The sequence below is a fragment of the Haliotis cracherodii genome, unplaced genomic scaffold, assembly GCF_022045235.1.
Source record: "Haliotis cracherodii isolate W230 unplaced genomic scaffold, xgHalCrac1.p SCAF_7, whole genome shotgun sequence".
Taxonomy (NCBI): Eukaryota; Metazoa; Mollusca; class Gastropoda; order Lepetellida; family Haliotidae; genus Haliotis; species Haliotis cracherodii.
Genome location: NW_027266330.1, coordinates 53,771,666 through 53,785,773, shown reverse-complemented (window position 1 = coordinate 53,785,773; position 14,108 = coordinate 53,771,666). Strand labels below are relative to the sequence as shown.

The 14,108-nt window shown below is 37.8% G+C and overlaps 1 pseudogene; it reads left to right on the top strand.

Moving 5' to 3' along the window:
* The first annotated feature begins 5,492 nt into the window (after positions 1–5,492).
* On the top strand, positions 5,493–10,539 carry LOC139448508 (piggyBac transposable element-derived protein 4-like; annotated as a pseudogene).
* Positions 10,540–14,108: the final 3,569 nt, after the last annotated feature.

Here is a 14,108-nt window from a genome sequence, read left to right as displayed (position 1 = left end):
GGGAGGAATGTCTATTTTTCTGGATGTGTTTTGTCCTTTAAGTATTTGAATACTTTGGAATACTCTGTTCCATCCAGGGGTGACCAAATCAGCTGACAATGTCAATGTCAGACCTCAAAGTCATGAAGTCGTGTGACAAGCTGACAGCATGAATGTCATGACAGCATGCAATGCATGTGCAAAGGAAGTCTGTCATGGGATAATATACACTGATTCACGTTAGTGAAATTTATCCCAGGATACAGTTTCCTGTTTCCACTTAGATGTTTCACTGGGATGAATTACCCTTCAATTTTGGACATAAGTTATCCCAGATTTCCCACACTAAGGTAGGATACTATACTCTAGAGTAAAACTTCCCCCGGGATAATATTTAGGTAGGATATAATCCTTGCTTACAAATACACCTCTGTAACAACATACCTTGAACATATTCCGTTCAGTTACAGCATGAGCAAGCTTTTGAGAGGTCCAGTGGTTGCTTGCTACTTGATACATTGGGATGGAATGTCCATACTTGCCATCACCTGGCTCTTGGGCTTCCATTAGTTGTGTCTTGCAGTGATTCGGAAGGGCGAGGATCACAGAACTCGGCTAAAATAAGATGAACTGACATACAGTAAACTACTGCTATAACAAACTCATAGGGACCTCTAATATCCGTAGTTCGTTATAAGCACTTCGAGGCGTGTCAGGCATCGTAAGTTTATCGATACTTAATTTCCTCCCTCTAGTCACTGAATTTTATACACAGAATATATCCACTTCAACGGCTATAGCCAAATCACTGTGCTACTATTGTTAATTGAGGATGTAATTGAGGACAAGGTGTCAGTAGCTAAGAGTAAATCAATTGCCTTCAATTGTTTTTTGCGGCTTTGAACAGCAGTGTGGCCACCTGTGTTTTGCTAGGCAGATTGTTGACACGTGAAAAGCTCAGCTCAGGGACTAACGGTTAGTAAAAAAACTTAAACAATTATTGTTGACAGAGTATACATTGGCCAACAAAGTGAGTTTGCTATACCTGTTATTATAACATACTTTTCTGTTGTTTATATGCCTACAGTGGAGACTGGTCTTGTAGACCTAAGAGCAAATGGTACAACGGCCACTGATTTTATAGACTCAAGGCATGTACTACAGCGACCATGGTCAGGACTCAAGGCAAGTGCTACACCCGCAACTGGTCTTAAAACCCAAGACAAGTGCTACACCAGTCACTGGTCTTATAACCCAAGGCAAGTGCTACAATAGTCACTGGTCTTATAACCCAAGGCAAGTGCTACAATAGTCACTGGTCTTATAACCCAAGACAAGAGCTACAACAGTCACTGGTCTTATAACCCAAGACAAGTGCTACAACAGTCACTGGTCTTATAACCCAAGGCAAGTGCTACAACAGTCACTGGTCTTATAACCCAAGGCAAGTGCTACAATAGTCACTGGTCTTATAACCCAAGGCAAGTGCTACAACAGTCACTGGTCTTATAACCCAAGACAAGTGCTACAACAGTCACTGGTCTTATAACCCAAGACAAGAGCTACAACAGTCACTGGTCTTAAAGCCCAAGACAAGTGCTACAACGGTCACTGGTCTTATAACCCAAGGCAAGTGCTACAACAGTCACTGGTCTTATAACCCAAGACAAGTGCTACAACAGTCACTGTCTTATAACCCAAGACAAGTGCTATAACAGTCACTGGTCTTATAACCCAAGACAAGAGCTACAACAGTCACTGGTCTTATAACCCAAGACAAGTGCTACAACGGTCACTGGTCTTATAACCCAAGGCAAGTGCTACAACAGTCACTGGTCTTATAACCCAAGACAAGTGCTACAACAGTCACTGGTCTTATAACCCAAGACAAGTGCTACAACAGTCACTGGTCTTATAACCCAAGACAAGTGCTACAACAGTCACTGGTCTTATAACCCAAGACAAGAGCTACAATAGTCACTGGTCTTATAACCCAAGACAAGTGCTACAACAGTCACTGGTCTTATAACCCAAGACAAGTGCTACAACAGTCACTGGTCTTATAACCCAAGACAAGTGCTACAACAGTCACTGGTCTTATAACCCAAGGCAAGTGCTACAACGGTCACTGGTCTTATAACCCAAGACAAGTGCTACAACGGTCACTGGTCTTATAACCCAAGACAAGTGCTACAACAGTCACTGGTCTTATAACCCAAGACAAGTGCTACAACAGTCACTGTCTTATAACCCAAGACAAGTGCTACAACAGTCACTGTCTTATAACCCAAGACAAGTGCTACAACAGTCACTGGTCTTATAACCCAAGGCAAGTGCTACAACAGTCACTGGTCTTATAACCCAAGACAAGTGCTACAACAGTCACTGGTCTTATAACCCAAGACAAGTGCTACAACAGTCACTGGTCTTATAACCCAAGACAAGTGCTACAACAGTCACTGGTCTTATAACCCAAGGCAAGTGCTACAACAGTCACTGGTCTTATAACCCAAGACAAGAGCTACAACAGTCACTGGTCTTTTAAACACAAGGCAAGTGCTACACCAGTCACTTGTCTTGTAGACTCAAGGCAAGTGCTACAATGTCACTGGTCTTATAACCCAAGACAAGTGCTACAACAGTCACTGGTCTTAAAGCCCAAGACAAGTGCTACAACAGTCACTGGTCTTTTAAACACAAGGCAAGTGCTACAACGGTCACTTGTCTTGTAGACTCAAGGCAAGTGCTACAATGTCAACTGGTCTTGTAGAACTTATGGTACCTTACCCAGAGGGCTCAAAGCAACTCTCAAGTGCTACAGCAGCAACTGCTCCATATGTGATGGTACTCTGTTGTGTGTTGTGGTGATGTAACCAACAGCTGGTCTTAGCAGTGGCAGTCTGGCTCTTGGATTTCCATCAGGTGTGTTTTGCAGGGATATCAAGGACACTCTCACAGGACTTGGCTGAAACAAAATAAAATGACATAGTGTATATGCTTACAGAGGTGACTGGTCTTGTACACCCAAGGCTACATGATCCCAAGTCGCCTTTACAGTAAATAAAGATGTTGCTATCCATAAATTGTGTCGACTTTGTCATCCGTCAACTATTAAGTAATGCCTATCAAACAAATCTAATCTTCCAGTTAAGATATCACAAGTCACTCTAAAACAATTGGCACAGATTGAACAGCCCATTAAAACAGGTCACTAACTTCACCTATTTTCCTTCCGGGTCATGGCGAAACTTAATGGTATGGGGTAACTGTGGTCTGATGCCACTTTAACAACAGGGTCACCTGTGCCCCTCTAATGGTTTGAGTAAAAGTGATTATGAAACAACCATGTCTTTTTAAAGACTGCTCTTTAAGAAGAAGATTTACCCTGGACTAATACATGTTTCTAATGATTATCCGTAGTCAAAATTTGGGGGAGTTTTCACGCGAGCACATGGGGGTCCCAGGCTGGTGCGATGTAGACCACTTAACACTGCATTAGCTCGGAAGCCTTAAGCTGCTACAGATGGGATTTCAATGTTAGATGAAGAAATCCAGTAATGATATTCAAGCTTTGTGAGTATTTCTTACCAGAGTAGAAATGTTACTTATATATACAAAGAAATCTCCAATTTTGATTATGAGAAACAGAAATGTAATATACATGTTATAGTGATTATTACCAATATTGGTAACTGTGGCGATGCATACGAGGGAGGGTAGATACACGAAACCAGTCTATGCCTGGGGAGGCCAAATGTGTTTCTACACATCATTTAAGGGTTCATTTCCAAGGCCTTGTTATCTCTCAGAAGAATGTTTTTCAAGAGTTTCAAAATGCCAACAAGACAAATATTCTTTAACCCCCTGGATGCCATTTGGACATATATGTCCCTACACAAAACGCAGTTGCTGTGCCAGAGGGACATATATGTCCTTCTGAAACATCATGTTGAAAGAATTGAAATAAAATATTTTTGGATTACCCCAAGCCCATAGCAATTGCAACATCGCAAAAAGCAGTAAATTTCCAACACATCTGTGTCATTTTCACAACTCTACTGTCAATAAATAACGCATATGGAGTTAGTCAAATTCCCCTTGTTTACACTTTCGTTCAAATGTGCCGCCATTGAAATATTTTTTCATTTCAAACAAATTGCACCGACTGATTGAAAATCCACATGCGAAGGAATGTTTGAAACCTTCATAAATATTTTGGCTAAAAGATTGAAAATGGTCAAATATCTACGCATCTATGTATTAATTAGCTAATGAAACCAACTAAATGCCCAGTTTATCGATGGTGAATGGAGTGTATATTATTTTTTTTACAGTATTTGTTCAAGGCCTCGTTTATCACATTGAATATCAAAGCGTATTCAAAAACATTCATACAGTTATACATACCTACTGACATCTGTAAAAAACAGTCTGTGTGAAAATGTGCCACTTCTCATATTCATACGTATACTTAGAAATTCCATTCATGCTTCCTAAACCTCAAATTCTGCAAAAACACAGAAAAGGTACCGAAACTTTTAGCCGAAACTTAAAACAAAATGGAGACCGAAGTTGAAGGTCGCTTAGCGGTACTTTTCATGAAAGAAAAAAAGTCGAAAGCATGTCTCCCAGAAGAAACGAAAACGCACATGGTAAACTTTGACACACCCTCTTGGGTCTGTGTTGTTCATGTTTTGTGACTGATTATATGTAAGTCACGTTTTCGTATGTTTAATGAGGCGACCCAATTTATTACAAGACGTTGAAAAGTAGGTTGGTAGCAACGGCATATAGGATCTTATGCAGTGTCGAATATATTTATAATTTATTGGTTATATAAGTATATAAACAAGAACTATATGATGTTGAATTATGAACGTGTAAATGTCAGTTAAAATTACTTGAATACCGGTCCCCGATGAATCTATATATTTATTATTAGTTCGTATGTCTAAATATAAATAGCTAGCTCTTTGACAGTAGAATTCATTACTAAATTATTAATAATCTTTCGTTTAATTTCAGTATGTAAATTTTGTATTCATGCGGTTTGTTATTGTTAAATACCTTATCATTATTGCAAGACTAAGTTTTTTTATTTCACGAATACAAATGAAGCTGTTACGGTTATCGACAGTTGGTTTCAATCATCCACCATAACGGGGTTGGCAAGAGCGGCAAATTTCCGATTGTTCGTCTGGAACGAAATACCGTGACCCGCGACCTTTGACATGCCACGTCACAGAGGTTACAGGTGCCTGAGTAAAACAAAATAAAGTTCGATGTTGAAATCACCAACAGTGTTAAATATGACATCCAATGTAAATATTTATACATTATGGGCTTTAATCTTTATCTTCGTGCTTTGTTTATCGAATCAGCGCGATGAACACAAATCAAATATAAAAAAAACGTTCGCCTCCCGCCGAGAGCATGAATATTCATAGGGATAAAAATAGCCCCATGTGACAGACGATAACATTGCGATCGAAGCTGTCAACCAAGAAGGAATAATGTCTGCGGTGGGAATTGGCGACGACGATGATTTGGGGGAGTCGGACGTCGAGTCGGACATATCCGTCGATTCTCTCCATTCCGACTCCGAGTCCGACTCCCAGGAAGAGATAAGCGGTAAGTAACATTAATTCATTTTCATTAAATTGAGTAGGTGTACTGTCAGTGTCAAAGCAATGGCGGGAATAAGAATTTGTTATTTTTTTAGCAATTTTTTCGAAATTGTAGGCTAGATCTACTCGTGATAGTTGTGATGTTTAAAATGTTAAAAATATCTACCATACCATGATAGTCATAGTAGAAACAGCAAACTACCTTGTTTAGTATTTCATGAAATTGATTTGAAAGAAAGTCTCTCATGGTAGTGAAGTTTTAACATGTCTACATGTGACCTACACATGCTTTTGGTAAAGCTCAGTAATATTAATGGAAAAATGTCTTTGTTAAAAATTAAATTTATCTTGAAGGACACACCAGATCACACTTGGGACATGAAGCCATATTTTTAAATGAGTATAATGAGTCATTCCTAAAAAATCTAAAATGTCTAACTTATTTTGAAATTCTAAAAATAAATGAATATGTTTCATAATTTTAAATGTTAAATGTTATAAAAATATCTAAATGATGTAGATTAACATTTACTATAACTTACTAAGGGGAAAGGGGAGTGGCATTGCACCAAGTGACTGTTGTCCTTGCGCCAATGGGTTGGGGGGTCAGTGCACTGAACAAATGTTCCCTCACCGGGCAGGTAGCCCAGAGACGCGGAAGCTATGGCCAATTTTTTTTTTAAATTTAGCATCATTGTAAAGCTTTTGATTTTAGTTCTCACCCTGGAAATGTTTGCATCATGATTACACAATTGTTTCCCTGTGACTACTCCAGGAAGCCCTTCAGTTTTCATTAATACATTCATGTGGAGCACATATATCCTAATCTTATCTTTATGTTGTAGTAATGAAGAATAAGTCTTTCAACATGTTTAATCTGTACTCAACTAAAAAGGTCACAGGTTATACATATTAATTACAAGCAAAATATTAGACGAAAATAAAGTTGCCACATGAATATTGATACTGTGTTGTAAAATATTCACTAGATCTACAGGGTCTGAAACATTTCCTTCAATAAACTAAATATATGTCTATAGGTCTATATGTATATATATATGTGATATATCTATATCTTTATTTAAATTTAAGATTGATAACAAACATAAAATACATTGGAGAAATGACAAACTTCCATGAAGCAATTTGCAAAAAGTATGTATCCAAGGGAGATATTATAGGACATAAACAAATCACATTATCTCCCCTTGATCACTAATAAAACATGAGTCAGCAGTTGCTTAGTTCCAATTATGATAAGAAACATCCATGAAAATTTGCAAATTCAGCGATAGAAACTAACATTTTAGTGCACTAGTCCATATATTATAATGATGAGTATAACAAAACCCTATAAAATTGGCAAATGTCTACTAGTCCTTATGATACCTTAACTATTAGACTGTTTTGCAAATATATAATCAGGACAATGACATGGAAATTAATACCAGCTCACTTATCCGTAGACAAATTTCCAAATCTTCCCATTGTTTTAACAGTACAATGGAATTTTACCCTGTCTTGTAAAGTATTTTAGTTCAAACCCTTCATTTTGATTTCGGTGTTATGCATCACATAAAAAAATGCTAAAGAGGCAAACAAATAAACAAAGCTAACCATGTCCTCACTATTGTGATTGCATTAATTTATCTGCAATCTCTGAATTCTTATGCTTTAATTTTCAACCATGTCATTATTCAAAATTATTTGAAAAGCTTCTAAATTTCATGATATTTGAATTTTGATAATACAGTTTTACTCTGTCCAGGATATGGTCTGTGAAGTGGAATGATTCATACATGCTTTTTCCATGCTCCTATGTCATTTGAATGCATGGACACACTACACATATCTATCTTTTAACAAGGAATCCTTTCCCTTAGCACTTTTATATGTGATTGAAAAGGACATTATTAAAAAGAAGCATTATTTCAAATTTCAGATCACGAGGAAAATAACCAAGAAGAGGCAGGGGCCAAACCAATGGTCCGTGGCCCCTGGCTGCCCGTGCTGGACACGGACAGCTTTGACCTTGGCAACAGCATTGACTTTGTCGAGGAGTGCGGCCCTGTCAACCCTCCAGGTAACAAGAATTGATAAATACAAATATCATTAAGTGCATGAATTCATAATCAACATAGACAATGCCTGTCATCCAAAACTAAGTAAGGAATTGTTTCATATTTGGTGTCTCGTTTAGGTATAAATGTGGATATAAGTTGTATGATATTAAGATTATCATTACATGTACATGTATCAAATACAATGATATATGTCAGCATGATTTATAATAATTCATGTGGTCATAAATTATGATATATGTTTCAGATTACCATGCCCCTCCTATATGCTATTTCGACCAGCAACTCAGAGGAGGGGATGGAGGTGTTGATTTGTTCGACCTGCTGGTCAGGGAGACAAACAGATATGCTGAGCAGTACCTGCAGGGCCGCACTCTATCACCGCAGAGCAGGGCTCGGGCGTGGAGACCCGTTGACCGGGAAGAAATGCGGGGACTCTTCTGGGACTCTTGTTGGCCATGGGTGTCGTCAGGAAGCCAACCATCGCTTCCTACTGGAATCAGGGGGACAAGAATTGGCTGGCGTCAACACCTTCCTTCGGGGGGATCATGCCGAGGAATCGCTTCCAAGTCATCATGCGGTTCCTCCACTGCAACGACAACTCTGTTGCAGTGCCCCGAGGGCAGCCAGATCACGACCCCCTCAAGATCAGGCCGGTTCTTGATCTTGTGAATGGATCATTCGCAAACTCTCATGGGTATGTTACCTTTTTACTTTCTCCATTCTGATATATCATATGAAAACTATTTGAACACCATTCATTATGGCACTTATTTCATGTTGCACTGATGTGAGGTTCTAATGAATTAATCACGGTAAATGACAATATGAAAATTACATATACTAAAAATTATGGATTTATTACATGTACATTTTTATTGAAAACTTCTTAAGTAAAAAATAAGATATAAGGATCTATACCAAAACGTCATCTTGACAGTAAATAAATAAGTTGTTATCCATAAATTGTGTCTATTTTGTCATCCATCAACTTCTAAGTAATGCATATCACACAATTTCTTTTTTCAGGCTGGCCCAGAGTGTTTGCGTTGATAAAAGGATGGTTGGCTTCAAAGGGCGACATCACCTTGTACAGTACATGGCCAACAAGAAAGCACACAGATGGGGGGTGAAGTTGTGGATCCTTGCCGAGGCGGGTACTGGCTACACCCATCAAGTTCGTATCTACAAGGGCCGGAACCTTACAGCACCACCCCCCAAGGAAGGTCTTGGGCATAGTGTGGTCCTGGACTTGATGGAACCGCATCTCGACAAGGGCCACCACATCATCTGCGACAACTACTTCAGCAGTCCGTCTCTCTGCCATGCTCTATTTGACAGGGGGACATTCTGCACAGGAGTTGTCGCGTCCGGAGGAAGGGAATGCTGAGCTCTTTCGTTGGGAAAAGACCACCTAGGGGCTCGACAATTGTGAGAAGACAGGGTCCACTGCTGGCAGTGCTCTTTTCAGACAGGAAGGTCTTCACAATCCTTTCTACCATGGGTAGTCCAAGGTAAATTCAAAATATTAAATATACTGCTCAATATCCTGTTCATTGTTCAGCAGCGTTAGAAACTAACAGTTTCAGTCCACTAGTCACATACTAATAACATAGAGCAAAACCCTTAAACTTTGTTAAAGAAGGCACATTTCTAATAGTCCTTATAGGACTAATGCCAATTTATAATGCTGTTAAGTCAGTATGATTCCTACTCCAAGTGTCCATTTTCTTTCATACATGTTCGCTTTAATGAGTGTCAATTACTTTCAATTTCTCATAAAGATGAAAAGAATATAGAGATTCTATGTGCATGTTTCTGAAAAAATTAATATGAAATATTTTATTTACAGAATGAAGGATGGGCTTAACTCACGGGGCCGGTCTGTCACTCTCCCCTCAGTCGTTAGACTGTACAACACTCTAATGGGGGGGGAGTTGACCTTGGGGATCAACTCATTGGTGTCTATGATCCCCAAGTCTGCTCCGTGAAGCTGTGGAAGAAAGTTTTAATCAACTTTCTTCTCACAGCATCAGGTAAGAATTATTTTATTTATATGAAATTCAGAATAAAATAATTTGGTAACAAGGAATTTAGGAATAACTTATAATTCTAGACCTATGTCATTACTACCAACTATACGGTCATTATCCTGATAATATCAACCAATATGTAACAAATGGCATGAACTGAATACAATAACAGAATAATTTCGCATCTGGTACCACTTCCAATGTATTTTCATTGTACTGATTAATCAACGTGAACCTTATCTTCTGAACAGCTATTTCATAATGTTTGATTTTAATGTTTCATACTCATTTCATTTCAGTTAATGCCTATCAGACATTCCTGAACACTCATGGTAGAACGACCTCCCGTCTGGACTTCCACATGTCCCTTCTCCACTCACTCGTCGGGAATACTGAGGTGAAGAGGAGGACTGGCAGGCCCAGGACCCAGCCTCCTTCCCGACAACTGACTGGACGTCACTTCATAGTTTTATACTCATTTCAGTTAATGCCTATCAGACATTCTTGAACACCCATGGTAGAACGACCTCTCGTCTGGACTTCCACATGTCCCTTCTCCACTCACTCGTCGGGAACACTGAGGTGAAGAGGAGGACTGGCAGACCCAGGACCCAGCCTCCTTCCCGACGACTGGCCGGACGTCACTTCATAGAAGTGCTGCCTGAAGGGAAGCGGAAACAGTGTGTTCTCTGCAGAAAGAGACAGAGGGCCATCGATGGCTCCGCAGGAAAGGTCAGGACCTGGTGTCCCGACTGCCACGTTGGCCTCTGTGCACACTGTTTCCGCCAGTATCACACAGCTGATCACATTGAAGAGTGAAAGGCTGTGTGTACTGGCATATGATGGAGCATGACTCATGTTCCATCATATCAACCCTTCAAGCAGTTTCCCCATCTGTGTGCTTCATTGTAAATAACTAGTGAGTGAGTAGTACGTACGCAATATTCCAGCAACATCGCAGCGAATCTTTGTAAATAGATGATAAATATATTGTATATATGTACTTATTGTAAATGTTTCATATGTGTGTATATATATTAAAGGATGTTTTTGTCAGAGAGTATGACCTAACGCCGTATTTGCAATATAACAGCAACATCATGGCGATTCATTGTAAATAGATCATTGTCTATTGTATATGATTATGTACTTATTGTAAAGAAGTGAGTTTGTTTTATGCCTCTTTTAGCAATATTGCCGCAAAAATATGGCAGTTTAAGGTACATATGTTCATATTATGTTCTCTATTTATTGTACATGTAATTATTGTGTGTATGTAAGGATCTGTTTATGAGTAGGACTTCCCACTGCATCTGCAATATTCCAGCAACAATGCAGCGAATCTTTGTAAATAGATTGTATATATTGTATATTGGTACTTACTGTAAATACTCTATGTGTATATTTCAGGATACATCTGTGAGAGTATGACTCCATGCTGTTTTTGCAATATAGCAGCAACATCACAGCGATTCATTGTAAATTGATTAAATTATATTAATGATATATATATATTACTTACTGAAAATAGAAAATGGATTTGTGTATATATTAAAGGACATGTTGGTGCGTGAGTATGATTCAACGCCACATTTGCAATATTCTAGTTAATTCGTGGCGATTCCTTGTATATGGATTATTGATCTTTTGTTCACAATTATGTACTTCATGTAAATAGAGTGAGTATGATTAATGCCGCTTTCAGCAGTGTTCCAGCAAAGATGCGGCACTTTTTTAAAACTTTATTGTACATAGTTTATATATTATTCACATACTGTCAAATAAATATGTATATATTGAGAGATTTGTACATTTGTCTTATATATCTCATTTAAAGAGTTACAAGATTTGTTTCTGATGATACTTTTCAAAATATTAAATAAAGGACATTAAGGACAGTAAGTATAACAGTAAGGACCTTGGAATAAGAAATAATTTTCTAAGTCTTTCCAATTACAGCCATAAGAAAGTGGCTTATGAAAGTGTTGTTGTTCCTCTGGAATATTAACAAAATATTCAAAAATGTTCACAGATTATTCATGTATGCATTTGTAAGCATACTGTTTAATTATTAAGTGATATATATAAATCGATTCTCCAATGTTATCATAACCAATGACTTACATACATCTACACAACTAAAGAAACTTTTTACTTCTAGTCCTTATTATGATAAACCCTTAAAAATTGAAAATTTCTTCTTGTCCATATTATACCTTAACTATTGGTCAGTTTGGCAAGGACTATTGGACAAGTGCCACGTCTTTGCCGTAACGTATTCTGATAAAGTTCGCTCAACTGACATAATGTAATCCATAAATTTTAGCGGTAAATGCCACGAGCAAGCGCGGACGTGAGAGAAGACAGCAAGCCGTGAACATATTTGTTACGGCTTGCGCTAATCTGAAATGATGTTCGTTTTTTTCGGGCGGGTAACCTGTGCCTTTTTTTTACAAATTCTTCATAGATTACCTTTTTTCAAATTTGTCAAACATTACCAGTTATACATAGATCTAGTTTGATTTGTATTAAATGTCTGTTGAAATATACTTCGGATAATGGTATTCATAACAGCTAGTCTACCACATCGCCATGGAAATCATTCGTTAAAGTTCCCGAAAGAAAAATTAATTATCGAGATCAATTTTTATTATACTTTGAACATTTCATGACAAAAAACACATATACATCCAACTGAATGTAAAAATGTTAGCTGATACAGTACCTTTGGGTTTGTGATCAGTGGATCCATGTCTTTAATACTGCTTGATGGTCACTCAGTGGCCGCTGATGTAAGCAGGGAACGGAGATGGAAATCGGGAAAATATGACCAGATTGCAACGTTAGAATCTTTGATGAATCAATGCGTTTATCATCTCCAAATTACGACAGATTGCAGACCATCACTAGAACACTAAGCTATGCTTACAGAATGATGTTCAAATATACTTACTATCTCGGTTGCTGTCAAAGATGTTATAGTAAATCCAAAATCCCAAACACCGATGAACACGGTCGACGACATTTTGAAATATTCAAAACTAAAGCTGTCGACAACACAAAAGGCATTTTCGTATTGTTTTTGCTTCATGTGATTTTTTTTTATTGTTTTGTGTTTGTATAATCGTTATTAGTTAAAAATGAAAATAAAACAACGTTATTAAGGATTCATAAAGATACGAGACTAACTCGTTCAATCGTCTGTATGCAAATTTCGTCGACGTGCAAATGGACATGTCCGCCATCGTCTGGTAGGAGTATTTACAGTGAACTGATTTACATGAGCCGTGAGGAATATCTTTCGGTGCAAGATAAGTAAAAATATGCCATGCATAAGGGCATGTTCTTTGCAGATTACATAGTATGATTTTCTTACTAAAAAAATGAATAATGGCCGAAAAAGAAAAATCATTTATTGCAAATGAAGAAAACACAACACCCCGTATAAGTTTTATTTTGAAATGCGGTTTCGTTCTCTTCTTTCTAAAAGTACGTAATTTTTAATTTCTTAGTTAAAGTTACACATTAAAATTTATATCAGCATGTAGGTAATAAACCACAGATTTTAGGGATAAGATTTTATTCCTAACTTATAAATAGTTTTTTCATTAATATGCATTTTCCTACATGATATGCAAGCGATAACGTTACAATTTCACTAATTTACGGACAAAATGGCGTCACACATATTTGAACAAATTCGTAATCGACGATTTTGCGGACGATTTTCCACGGAGATGTTTTATTTTCAACACGGTAATCGGGAAACAAACGGGCTTTCGCAAAATGTTTTTGGTTTTTACATTGGTGGAGATTTACAACCTGACAAGACGCACAAAGTATCCAGTGCGCAATGTCAACAAAACAGCCGCCATGGACATTTTGTAAAAAATCGCATATTCAATACGTTTGCCGAGCTATAAACTACTGGTAATCACGTTAATGCTTTACAATGTTTACATAGACAGTTAGGGAAATGGTTGTACTGTTATAGTGTGAAATTTGAAAATTGTGGGTTGTTAAGTTACGTCGTTTTTAGACGAAGGTGTGAAGTTTCCAGAACGTCACTCGCAAAAAAACTTGGCACAGCGATAGTACACAGGCTATTTTTAGGTGGCAGCCAGAGGGCTAAGGGTATCACATTGAAATTGTTTTGTTACTGTACGGGTATGAACAGCTTTGAGACCCATTGTGTTTCTATATTTTCTATATATTCCTCAGCCCTGTAGTTTCAGGGAAAAGCTTACTTAATTTAAATTGGTAAAAGTTTAATGATTTACTAATTTCAATAAAGTAAGTTATTTCTTAAAATTTGCTGGCAAGAGTGAGTCCAATTGTATGATTACACATAATAGCACATAATAAGTTCCAAGGACTGGTCATGGTTT